The sequence below is a fragment of the Arachis stenosperma genome, chromosome 6 (assembly GCF_014773155.1).
Source record: "Arachis stenosperma cultivar V10309 chromosome 6, arast.V10309.gnm1.PFL2, whole genome shotgun sequence".
Lineage (NCBI taxonomy): Eukaryota > Viridiplantae > Streptophyta > Magnoliopsida > Fabales > Fabaceae > Arachis > Arachis stenosperma.
Window position 1 is genome coordinate 18,951,585 of NC_080382.1, and position 10,850 is coordinate 18,962,434.

The following is a 10,850-nucleotide window of genomic DNA, read 5'->3' on the forward strand; positions in this document are numbered from 1 at the left end:
CCTTTTCAGTCTCTGAATCAGATTTTTGCTCAGGTCCCTCAATTTCAGCCAGAAAATACCTGAAATCACAGAAAAACACACAAACTCATAGTAAAGTCCAGAAAAGTGAATTTTAACTAAAAACTAATAAAAATATAATAAAAACTCAACTCAAACTACCAAAAACATACTAAAAACAATGCCAAAAAGCGTACAAATTATCCGCTCATCAATGGCCTCAATCATATGCAAGCATGTAAATACACTAAATAGTGGACATATAGAATGGAAAAAAGTAAAGATTGCAATCATAGAGAAGAAAATACACAAGAATAAAATATTTATGGTTAAATAATGTAACCATATAAATAAGCTCAAAATCTCATAGGTTGTGTGTTCTTTGGCTCAAAAAACCATGTTCCAAATACAACTTCAAACAAATTTAACACATTTTAATTTTTAATTTAAATTAGTGAAATTTTTCAAAAATAAGGTCTTAGAAAGAAACTTATTATTTTTCAACCAAGTAGTACTTAAATGCAAACAATCAACTACACATGCAATCTATTATGCAATGTAACAATGAACTAATAAAGAAAATAAGACATTGGTGTTGAGAAGAAAATAACTAACCCGTGAAGATTGGTATCGACCTCCCCACGCTTAAAGGTTGCACCGTCCTCAGTGCATGCTAAGATGTACAAGTGGACGGGCTGCTCCAACTAATGCCTTTCTCTATAGATTGTGCAAATTGACCTGCCTGTCTCCCCATGTAGAAGTTCTTCCTTTCCCCTCTCAGTGGCCATCCTGAAAGAAGAGGAAAAGGAAGAAAAGTAACCCAGAAATAAAGATAAGAAAATAAATAAAATAAGGGTTGGTTAATGCCAAATAATAAAGGTCTCAATTACATGGTAGCTACAACATGCAAGTGAGAAAATAGTGGAAGCAAATGGCATATCAATAGTGCAAAAGTTGCAACATTGGGGAAAAGAGTGTAGGTAATGCAAGATAGTGTAAGTGCATATCAATGCGAAAGGAATATCAGTATTATAAAAATTAGCATTGACTTATGAATAATAATACCCAATCAGAATAAAACAAGTCATGAAGCACCAGAATAATTCAAGAAAAGATGCAATAGTTGAAGAAGAGAATTTTAACACCAATGGAAAAGAAAAAGAAAGTAAGAAAGGAGGAAGAAAGAAATAAGAAGGGAAAGAAAAGATTTAGATTTGGGGAAGAAAATATAAGATAGTTGGCGCTGATCTGGATAAACTGTGCGTCGCATGTGATGCGGACACGTGAAGCACGCGTTCGCGCGGTTGGCGCGATTTTTAAGTGACGCGGACGTGTGGGTGACGCGTACGCGTGAGGGGGTTTGTGCTTCCAGCACCATTCCAGCCCCACTCCATCATAACTTTCTGCCATACATCTCTTTACGTCGATTTTACAGGGCCACGCATTCGCGTGGGTGACGCGGACGCGTGGGGAGGCTATTTCACAAACGACGCGAACGCGTCAGTGATGCGGTCGCGTGGGCATATTTGTGCCTAAGGCACGCCTCCAGCCACGCTTTCGCGTGACTCTCTGTAAAATCTCTTTTCTTCCTTGAGGCACATATGACGCGGACGCGTCAGCGACGCTGTCGCGTCGCGTGCCATTTTTTTATTATAATAATGCAGTGTGCAGAATGCAGAAGACTATGCAGAAATTATGAATGAACACGAATGAAAATAAAATAAAATAAAACTAAGAACAAAGAGGGAAGAATATACCATGGTGGGTTGTCTCCCACCTAACACTTTTAGTTAAAGTCCTTAAGTTGGACACTTGGTGAGCTCCTTGTCATGGTGGCTTGTGCTTGAACTCGTCTTGAAACTTCTACCAATGCTTGGACTTCCAATAAGCTCTATCAATACCAAGTAAATTCCTCACGCTTTGATGGAGTTCTTTACAAGCTTTGAGCTCCAAAAATTGATCCTCATATATTCCCGGATCCCAAATCTTGTTTCTACACTGATAGGCAAAATTGTGATTCATATTTTTCACAACTCGGACAGTTCCTGGTAATGGCTCCAAAAACTTGGTGCTTAATACCATGGTCCATACATAATTTCACAATTTTGCACAACTAACCAGCAAGTGCACTGGGTCGTCCAAGTAATAAACCTTACGTGAGTAAGGGTCGATCCCACGGAGATTGTTGGTATGAAGCAAGCTATGGTCATCTTGTAAATCTCATTCAGGTGGATTCAAATGGTTATAATGATTTTCGAAAATATAAGATAAATAAAACATAAAATAAAGATAGAGATACTTATGTAAATCATTTGTGGGAATTTCAGATAATCGTATGGAGGTGCTCGTTCCTTCTGAATCTCTGCTTTCCTACTGCTTTCATCCAATCCTTCTTACTCCTTTCCATGGCAAGTTGTATGTTGGGGGATCACCATTGTCAATGGCTACCATCCGTCCTCTCAGTGAAAATGGTCCAGGTGCGCTATCACCGCACGGCTAATCATCTGTCGGTTCTCGATCATGTAGGAATAGGATTTACTATCCTTTTGCGTCTGTCACTACACCCTACAGTCGCGAGTTTGAAGCTCGTCACAGTCATTCAATCCCTGAATCCTACTCAGAATACCACAGACAAGATTTAGACTTTCCGGATTCTCAAGAATGCTGCCAATAGATTCTAGCTTATACCACGAAGATTCTGGTCAATGAATCCAAGAGATACTCATTCTAGCTTGTTTGCATGTAGAACGGAAGTGGTTGTCAGGCACGCGTTCATAAGTGAGAATAGTGATGAGCGTCACATAATCATCACCTTCATCAGGTTCTTAGGCGCGAATGGATATCTTAGAATAAGAATAAGCATGAATTGAATAGAAGAACAATAGTACTTTGCATTAATACTTGAGGTACAGCAGAGCTCCACACCTTAATCTATGGTGTGTAGAAACTCCACCGTTGAAAATACATAAATGATAGTGGTCCAGGCATGGCCGAATGGCCAGCCTCCATTGTCTAAGAACTAAACGTCCCAAGATCCCTAAACACAATAGTAAAAAGTTCTATTTATACTAAACTAGTTACTAGGGTTTGCAGAGATAACTCTAAGTGCAGAAATCCACTTCCGGTGCCCACTTTGGTGTGTGCTTGGGCTGAACTTGAGCTTTACACGTGCATAGGCTTCTCTTGGAGTTAAATGCCAAGTTGTAACGTGTTTTTGACGTTTAACTCTGGTTTGTGACATGTTTCTAGCGTTTTACTCCAGAATGCAGCATGGAGCTGGCGTTGAACGCCAGTTTGCGTCATCTAAACTCAAATAAAGTATGGACTATTATATATTGCTGGAAAGCCCTGGATGTCTACTTTCCAACGCAATTAATAGCGCACCATTTGAAGTTCTGTAACTTCAGAAAATCCATTTTGAGTGTAGGGAGGTTAGAATCCAACAGCATCAGCAGTCTTTTTTCAGCTTGAATCAGATTTTTGCTCAGATCCCTCAATTTCAGCCATAATTTACCTAAAATCACAGAAAAATACACAAACTTATAGTAAAGTCCCGAATTATGAATTTTGCATAAAAACTAATAAAAATATACTAAAAATAATTAAAACATACTAAAAACTATCTAAAAACAATGCCAAAAAGCGTATAAATTATCCGCTCATCACAACACCAAACTTAAATTGTTGCTTGTCCCCAAGTAACTGAAAATCAAATAGGATAAAAAGAAGAGAAAATACTATAAATCTCAAAATATCAATGAAGCTTAGTTCTAATTAGATGAGCGGGACTAGTAGCTTTTTTGCTTCTGAACAGTTTGGGCATCTCACTTTATCCTTTGAAGTTTAGAATGATTGGCATCTATAGGAACTCAGAATTCAGATAGTGTTATTGACTTTCCTAGTTTAGTATGTTGATTCTTGAACACAGCTACTTTATGAGTCTTGTACGTGGCCGTAAGCATTTTGTTTTCCAGTATTACCACCGGATACATAAATGCCACAGACACATAACTGGGTGAACCTTTTCAGATTGTGACTCAGCTTTGCTAAAGTCCCTAATTAGAGGTGTCTAGAGCTCTTAAGCACACTCTTTTTGCTTTGGATCACGACTTTAACCACTCAGTCTCAAACTTTTCACTTGGACCTTCATGACACAAGCACATAGTTAGGGACAGCTTGATTTAGCCGCTTAGGCCTGGATTTTATTTCCTTGGGCCCTCCTATCCATTAATGCTCAAAGCCTTGGATCCTTTTCACCCTTGCCTTTTGGTTTTAAGGGCTATTGGCTTTTTTTGCTTGCTTTTTCCTTTTCTTTCTTTTCTTTTTCGCATTTTTTTCGCAAGCTTTTTATTCACTGCTTTTTCTTGCTTCAAGAATCAATTTTATGATTTTTCAGATCATCAATAACATTTCTCTTGTTCATCATTCTTTCAAGAGCCAACATATTTAACATTCATAAACAACAATATCAAATATATGCACTGTTCAAGCATTCATTCAGAAAACAAAAAGTATTGTCACCACATCAATATAATTAAACTAATTTCAAGGATAAATTCGAAATTCATGTACTTCTTGTTCTTTTGTTTTTAGAACATTTTTCATTTAAGAAAGGTGAAGGATTCATGGAATTATTCATAGCTTTAAGACATAGTTAATAAATACTAATGATCATGTACTAAAGACTCAAAACGTAGACAAATATAAAGCATAAAACCGAAAAACAGAGAGATAAGAATAAGGAAGTTAAGGAATGAGTCCACCTTAGTGAGGGTGTCGCCTTCTTCTTGAAGAACCAATGGTGTTCTTGAGTTCCTCTAAGTCTCTTCCTTGCCTTTGTTGCTCCTCCCTCACAACTCTTTGATCTTTTCTAATCCCAATAGTTGTTTGGAGGAAAATGCATCCCTTGAGGCATTTCAGGGATTTCTTGATGATGAGCTTCCTCATGTGTCTCTTGAGATCCATGATGGACTCTCTTGTTTGCTCCATCCTCTTCTTAGTGATGGGCTTGTGAGATGAATCTCTCCATCTCCCATGGCTCAGAGGTGAAAGCAATTGCCTTCCCTTTCCTCTTTCTTGAGGTTTCTCTGGCCTTAGGTGCCATCAGTGGCTATGGAAAAACAAAAAAGCTATGCTTTTACCACACCAAACTTAGAATGTTGCTCGCCCTCGAGCAAAAGAAGAAAGAATAGAAGAAGAAGAAGAAGAAGATATGGAGGAGATGGAGGGATGTGTAGGTTTTGGCCAAGGGGGAAGAGAGATTGAGGTGATTGGTGAAGGGTAAAGTGATATTGGATTGTGTGAAGAAGAGACAAGTGGGGTAGGTGGGGATCCTGTGGGGTCCACAGATCTTGAAGTGTCAAGGATTTCTCATCCCTGCACCAATTAGGCGTGTAAACACCCTCTATATGCAATCCTGGCGTTTAACGCCAGACTGCTGCCTGTTTTTGGCATTAAACACCCAAATGTAGCATGTTTCTGGCGTTTAACGCCAGCTTGATGCTTGTTTCTGGTGTTAAACGCCAGCTTGATGCTTGTTTCTGGCGTTAAACGCCAGCTTGGTGCTTGTTTCTGGCGTTCAACGCCAGCTTTCCTTAGTGTGCAATCTTAGCGTTTAAACGCCAGACTACTGCTTGTTTCTGGCATTTAACGCCAGATTCATGCTCTGTTCTGGCGTTAACGCCAACCAAATGAACGCCAGTAAGTCTTTCCTCCAGGGTGTGCTATTTCTTCTGCTGTTTTTTATTCTGTTTTTAATTTTTGCAATTGTTTTGTGACTCCACATGATCATAAACCTAATAAAACATAAAATAATAATAAAAATATAGATAAATAAAAAATTGGGTTGCCACCCAACAAGTGCTTCTTTAATGTCAATAGCTTGACAGTGAGCTCTCATGGAGCTTCACAAATGTTCAGAGCATGATGAGGGCCTCCCAACACCAAACTTAGAGTTTGAATGTAGGGGCTTCTCAACACCAAACTTAGAGTTTGGTTGTGGCCTCCCAACACCAAACTTAGAGTTTGATTGTGGGGGCTCTGTTTGACTCTGTATTAGAGAAGCTTTTCATGCTTCCTCTCCATGGTTGTAGAGGAAGATCCTTGAGCTTTGAACACAAGGTAGTCCCCATTCAATTGAAGGACTAGTTCACCTCTGTCAACATCAATCACAGCTCTTGCTATGGTGGTATGCGAAATTGTGATCACTACTTTGTCCATATTCAAATAATCCCCGGTCATGAACTCCAAAAACTTGGTGCTCAATCCCATGGCATTACACAACTTTGCACAACTAACCAGCAAGTGCACTGGGTCGTCCAAGTAATACCTTACGTGAGTAAGGGTCGATCCCACGGAGATTGTTGCTATGAAGCAAGCTATGGTCATCTTGCAAATCTTAGTCAGGCAGACTCAAATAGATATGATGATGAACGAAAATAACATAAAAGATAAAGATAGAGATACTTATGTAATTCATTGGTAGGAACTTCAGATAAGCGCATGAAGATGCCTTCCCTTCCGTCTCTCTGCTTTCCTACTGTCTTCATCCAATCCTTCTTACTCCTTTCCATGGCAAGCTCGTGTAGGGTTTCACCATTGTCAGTGGCTACCTCCCATCCTCTCAGTGAAAGCGATTGGCATATGCCCTGTCACGGCATAGCGGAATTCAGCTGTCGGTTCTCGGTCAGGCCGGAATAATATCCATTGATACTTTTGTGTCTGTCACTAACGCCCCGCCTGCTAGGAGTTTGAAGCACGTCACAGTCATTCAATCATTGAATCCTACTCAGAATACCACAGACAAGGTTAGACCTTCCGGATTCTCTTGAATGCCGCCATCAGGTCCTGCCTATACCACGAAGATTCCGATTAAAGAATCCAAGAGATATTCACTAAGCCTCAGATGCTTGTAGAACAAGAGTGGTTGTCAGTCACTTTGTTCATGAGTGAGAATGGTGATGATCCATGACAATCATCACCTTCATTAAGTTGAAGAACAAGTGATATCTTGGACAAAGAACAAGCGGAATTGAATAGAAGAACAATAGTAATTGCATTAATACTCGAGGTACAGCAGAGCTCCACACCTTAATCTATGGTGTGTAGAAACTCCACCGTTGAAAATACATAAGAATAAGGTCTAGGCATGGCCGAATGGCCAGCCTCCCAATGATCTAAGATAGCATAAAACGAAGATAGCTACCAAAGTCTTCGATTAAAATACAATAGCAAAAGGTCCTACTTATAGAAAACTAGTAGCCTAAGGTGTACAAAGATGAGTAAATGACATAAAAATCCACTTCCGGGCCCACTTGGTGTGTGCTTGGGCTGAGCAATGAAGCATTTTCGTGTAGAGACTCTCCTTGGAGTTAAACGCCAGCTTTTATGCCAGTTTGGGCGTTTAACTCCCATTTAGGTGCCAGTTCCGGCGTTTAACGCTGGAATTTCTTGAGGTGACTTTGAACGCCGGTTTGGGCCAACAAATCTTGGGCAAAGTATGGACTATCATATATTGCTGGAAAGCCCAGGATGTCTACTTTCCAACGCCGTTGAGAGCGCACCAATTGGGCTTCTGTAGCTCCAGAAAATCCACTTCGAGTGCAGGGAGGTCAGAATCCAACAGCATCTGCAGTCCTTTTTAGTCTCTGGATCAGATTTTTGCTCAGATCCCTCAATTTCAGCCAGAAAATACCTGAAATCACAGAAAAACACACAAACTCATAGTAAAGTCCAGAAAAGTGAATTTTAACTAAAAACTAATAAAATATACTAAAACTAACTAAAAGATACTAAAAACATACTAAAAACAATGCCAAAAAGCGTACAAATTATCCGCTCATCACAACACCAAACTTAAATTGTTGCTTGTCCCCAAGCAACTGAAAATCAAATAAGATAAAAAGAAGAGAATATGCAATGAACTCCAAAAACATCTATGAAGATCAGTATTAATTAGATGAGCGGGGCTTTTAGCTTTTTGCCTCTGAATAGTTTTGGCATCTCACTTTATCCTTTGGAATTCAGAATGATTGGCTTCTTTAGGAACTCAGAATCCAGATAGTGTTATTGATTCTCCTAGTTAAGTATGATGATTCTTGAACACAGCTACTTTATGAGTCTTGGCCGTGGCCCAAAGCACTCTGTCTTCCAGTATTACCACCGGATACATACATGCCACAGACACATAATTGGGTGAACCTTTTCAGATTGTGACTCAGCTTTGCTAAAGTCCCCAATTAGAGGTGTCCAGGGTTCTTAAGCACACTCTTATTGCCTTGGATCACAACTTTATTCTTTCTTTTCTTTTTTTTTTTATTTTTTTTTTCTTTCTTTCTATTTTTTTTCGTTTTTCTCCTTCTTTTTTTCTTTTTTTTTTGTATTCACTGCTTTTTCTTGCTTCAAGAATCATTTTTATGATTTTTCAGATCCTCAGTAACATGTCTCCTTTTTCATCATTCTTTCAAGAGCCAACATCCATGAACCACAAATTCAAAAGACATATGCACTGTTTAAGCATACATTCAGAAGACAAAAGTAATGCCACCACATCAAAATAATTAATACTATTATAAAATTCAAAATTCATGCAATTCTTTCTTTTTTTTCTCAATTAAGCACGTTTTTATTCAAGAAAGGTGATGGATTCATAGGACATTCATAACTTTAAGGCATAGACACTAAGACACTAATGATCACAAGACACAAACATAGACAAACATAAGCACTAAAATTCGAAAAACAGAAGAATAAAGAACAAGGAAATTAAAGAACGGGTCCACCTTAGTGATGGCGGCTCTTTCTTCCTCTTGAAGATCCTATGGAGTGCTTGAGCTCCTCAATGTCTCTTCCTTGTCTTTGTTGCTCCTCTCTCATGATTCTTTGATCTTCTCTAATTTCATGGAGGAGAATGGAGTGTTCTTGGTGCTCCACCCTTAGTTGTCCCATGTTGGAACTTAGTTCTCCTAGGGAGGTGTTTACTTGCTCCCAATAGTCTTGTGGAGGAAAGTGCATCCCTTGAGGCATCTCAGGGATCTCTTGATGAGAGGGGTCTTGTGTACTCCATCCTTTCTTGGTGATGGGCTTGTCCTCATCAATGGGGTATCTCCTTCTATGTCAACTCCAACTGAATAACAGAGGTGACAAATGAGATGAGGAAAGGCTAGCCTTGCCAAGGTGGAAGACTTGTCCGCCACTTTATAGAGTTCTTGGGCTATAACCTCATGAACTTCCACTTCTTCTCCAATCATGATGCTATGAATCATGATGGCTCGGTCTAGAGTAACTTCGGACCGGTTGCTAGTGGGAATGATTGAGCGTTGAATGAACTCTAACCATCCTCTAGCCATGGGCTTGAGGTCATGCCTTCTCAATTGAACCGGCTTGCCTCTTGAATCTCTCTTCCATTGTGCGCCCTCTTCACATATAACTGTGAGGACTTGGTCCAACCTTTGATCAAAGTTGACCCTTCTTGTGTAAGGATGTTCATCTCCTTGCATCATAGGCAAGTTGAACGCCAACCTTACACTTTCTGAACTAAAATCCAAGTATTTCCCCCGAACCATAGTAAGATAATTCTTTGGATCCGGGTTCATACTTTGATCATGGTTCTTTGTGATCCATGCATTGGCATAGAACTCTTGAACCATCAAGATTCCGACTTGTTGAATGGGGTTGGTAAGTACTTCCCAACCTCTTCTTCGGATCTCATGGCGGATCTCCGGGTATTCACCCTTTTTGAGTGAAAAGGGGACCTCGGGGATCACCTTCTTCAAGGCCACAACTTCATAGAAGTGGTCTTGATGCACCCTTAAGATGAATCTATCCATCTCCCATGACTCGGAGGTGGAAGCTTTTGCCTTCCCTTTCCTCTTTCTAGAGGTTTCTCCGGCCTTGGATGCCATAAATGGTTATGGAAAACGAAAAAGCAATGCTTTACCACACCAAACTTAAAAGGTTTGCGTCCTCGAGCAAAAGAAGAAAGAAGAGAGTAGAAGAAGAAAATGAGGGAGAAGGAATGGCTAGTGTTTCGGCCAAAGAAGGGGAGAGTGGTGTTTAGGTTGTGTGAAAATGAAGGAGTGAAGAAGGGTATTTATAGGAGAGAGGGGAGATGGAGTTCGCCATGTATGGGTGGGTTTGGGAGGAAAGTGGTTTGAATTTGAAGGGTGAGGTTGGTGGGGATTTATGAAGGATGGATGTGAGTGGTGAAGAGAAAGATGGGATTTGATAGGTGAAGGGTTTTTGGGAGAGATATTGAGGTGATTGGTGAATGGGGGAAGAAGAGAGGGGGTGGTGGTGGGGTAGGTGGGGGTCCTGTGGGGTCCACAGATCCTGTGGTGTCAAGGAAAAAATCATCCCTGCACCAAATGTTGCTCAAATCACGTTTTGAGCCATTTCTGGCGTTAAACGCCGGGCTGGTGCCCATTCCTGCATTTAACGCCAGGTTCTTGCCCTTTTCTGGCGTTTAACGCCAGTCTGGTGCCCCTTTCTGGCGTTAAACGCCCAGAATGGTGCCAGACTGGGCGTTAAACGCCCAACTGCTAGGCTTACTGGCGTTTGAACGCCAGCACATTTCTCCAGGGTGCTGTTTTTCTTCCTGTTTTTCATTTTGTTTTTGCTTTTTTTCATTGATTTTGTAACTTCTTATGATCATCAACCTACAAAAAACATAAAATAACAAAAGAAAATATATAAAATATAATCATTGGGTTGCCTCCCAACAAGCGCTTCTTTAATGTCAGTAGCTTGACAGATGGCTCTCATTGAGCCTTACAAATGATCAGAGCAATGTGGGAACCTCCCAACCAAACTTAGAGTTTGAATGTGGGGGTTCAACACCAAACTTAGAGTTGGTT